Source organism: Atta colombica, unplaced genomic scaffold (genome assembly GCF_001594045.1).
Source record: "Atta colombica isolate Treedump-2 unplaced genomic scaffold, Acol1.0 scaffold41, whole genome shotgun sequence".
Taxonomy (NCBI): Eukaryota; Metazoa; Arthropoda; class Insecta; order Hymenoptera; family Formicidae; genus Atta; species Atta colombica.
The window spans coordinates 170,564-173,869 of record NW_017259520.1 but is presented as its reverse complement, the minus strand read 5'-3'; positions in this window follow the sequence as shown (position 1 = coordinate 173,869).

The following is a 3,306-nucleotide window of genomic DNA, read 5'->3' as shown; positions in this document are numbered from 1 at the left end:
ATATATATACACAAATTAATAATTAATAATATTCTGAGTGGCGGGATGTCCAATACCTAAAAATTTTTTTAATAACAATTAGACAATTAAATATACATTCGTAACCACATTTTTGTTAAAGCAATCATCAAAAAATAAGTAAATTACTTATATAAAATTTAAATTTATTTACTCAATAATTTGGATTTAAACAAATAATTCTATTCATATTAATCAAATTAAACTCCTATCATTGAGACAGTCTATTACTAATAAATTATTAGTGGGAGAACATTTAGTAAAATTAAGAAAGTGATGAAAATTGTATCCTAAAGTATACACTGAATTAATTTCGCAACTTTAAAATATATATTAATTGTTATTGAATCATTGATAAATTATTACTTCCAGGAACTGACGAGAAAACCCGGAATTAATTCTCGGATCTTGTACAAGAATCTCCAACAGAATACCTAAACTAGACTTTGCGAATGGACTTTATGGAAAGCAATGAGGAATAACTCTCCACCATGATGAAAATAATTATGATTCTCTATCGGTACAAACCACGCAATCACTAGCATTCATCTGACGCGAAGAATAGCAATGAGGTCTTTGTAATATATAATAAATTAATCACTAAGATATTTATAAGTTATAATTCTATAATGTTAAAAATGTAAATGTCAAAAAGCAAGCAAGAAGTTAATATTTACCTATTGCTTCAGTCAAAGCTTCAATCTTTATAATTTATTTAATAAATATATCATTATAAATACGAAGAAAAATTGACGATTTTAAACATCAAATTTTTAATTAGAAGTCACTCAAAATTATTAATGACTTTTTGATATTCAAAATAAAATTTAAAAAAAGTTTCAAGATAAAACATTTGTCAAACTTGTGAAATTAATAAACAATTTATCATATATTTCATCGATTTCGTATAATTTACATCATCGTATAATTTTACATCAATAAAGTAACAAAAAATTTGATTTACTACGACAAGATAAATGCTTGCAAATGTTTGTATTGAATAGATATTCAATACTAATATACATATACATTCCAATAAATATATAATTTATTAGTGATTATTGTGCAAATTACAAAAAAATATAAATATGATGACATTTATCTGGACATAGTTTACATAAATTGTATATCACATATCTATTATTATCACACATATATTTATTTACAATAAATAAAAGTAATTACGATATTAACGCGTTACATAATTTGTACATGTATAGAATTTTACAAAAAAGCTTAATTTTAGGGGAGTTGAAAAGACAATGAAATTTAAAATTAATTAAAAATTTTATTTAATTTTTAATCCTTCCTTTTCAATTATCAAGAATGTACAGATGATTTATGTATCCCTATCTACATATTATACAGTTTATTGTTTAAATTTATTATGTGATATTTTTTTATAATAATTTAATCATATTTATTTTTTTATTTTTTAAATAAAATTTAATTACCCGATCGCGAAATTTATTTAAGTGTCATTTAATTTGTAATAATTTAATTTCTTAATTTGGAATGATTATACTTATCCCTACCTATCCATACATATTGTCTCTACCTATACAGTCCCTACTTATCCATACTTTATTGTTCTACCTACTCGTATTTTTATTTATTTGTTGCCTATTCGAGTTGCCTATATCTATCTCCACGTGTATCCCTACCTATACATTATCTTCATAAGTATGCAATAACATTGCAAATATATGTAATACGTTAATATAAATGCATTCATCAGAGAAAATAACTTTTCAATTATTGTAAAAAATTCTTTAACACGATTTGATTTGATTCCTTATGGATTTAAATATAAATCAATCATGTTAAAGAATTTTACAACAGTTGCAAAGCTGCTTTCTCTGCTGAATGCAGCTAATTCTTAACCTTCTATCGTATGCTGATAAATTCAACGAGATGACCTAATCGCGATCATAATAATAAGTAATAATATAATAATATAAATAATAATAAACAGTAATTATTAAAACAGGCTTTCAATCTTTAAAATACAAAAAATTAATAAATAATTATTAACAAGGCTAATGAGAATCAACACGGATAATCAAACACAAGTTTTGTAGATTAAAAAAATCTTACAATTATCTTATGATTATCGCGCTAACTCTCAGTAGCTCTGTTGTTTATTGATTATTTTTGTATTTTAAATATAAGCAATATTTTAAAAAAATATAAGCATTCGCAATTTGCGAGCAAGTTACCCTCCCGAATATTCAGCCTTTATACACTAAGAAAAAAAATTTGTTCAACTAACTACACACAAGTAGTTGTTTGAAGATTTTATTAATTCAACAAATTTTATTTAATCGAATTTAACCGTAGTCTACTTAATATTGAATAGTTTGTTAAACAGACTACGGTTAAATTCGATTAAATAAAATTTCGATTAAATAAAATTTGATAAAATATAAATGATCAAATCTGCAAACAACTCAATATGTTTAATTCATTTAAATTTCAGTTAAATAAATTTTTTTTCAGTGTACATGTACTTTTAAAAACTGAAATTGATGTTACACACCAATCTACTTCATATACTCTTAGATGTTTCTTTTTTCTTCTGGCCAGATTGAACTCACCTTTCGTTGCTCCTGGCCAATATTCTGACTTCATATGAAATCGACAAAGAGAAATACTCTGCCGACTACTGCCGATTAATATTGCCGGCAATAAGCATAAGATTTTATGCTTATGTATGATGCGCGAAACACGAACGCGTCGCGAAGGGGCCATCATATCAATGAATTTGACTAAATAATAATATGAATAATTATCAATAATAATAATAATAATTCCATTAATATACAACAAAGAAATGTCGCGTTTATTCTCTATTCACGTTTATTCTAATTTAAAAATGTAAATATAAAATAAAATATAAATAAATCGACTAAAATAAATCTAAATTTTAAAAATCTTTAAGTCAATAACGTTATTTCAAAAGTCTCGAATATTAAATTAGATATTAAATTTTTTAATATAAACATTACTATATAAAAAAAAAACCAAATTTTAATTTAAAAATAAATTGAAAATGACTAAATCGATTATCATCCGATAAAAATTCAAGGCCCATGTATTTTTAACGATTCGAATGATTTGTTGCTAAATTTCATCTCAAGGCATGCAAAGATGAGAAATTCAAATGAATGATGTAAGATCCAAAAGGAATAATTATATAAATATTTTCTCTTGCATCAATAAATATATCTTTTTATATTTTGTAAATTATTATTATATATAGAATCATTTTTGTATAATTTATTATTT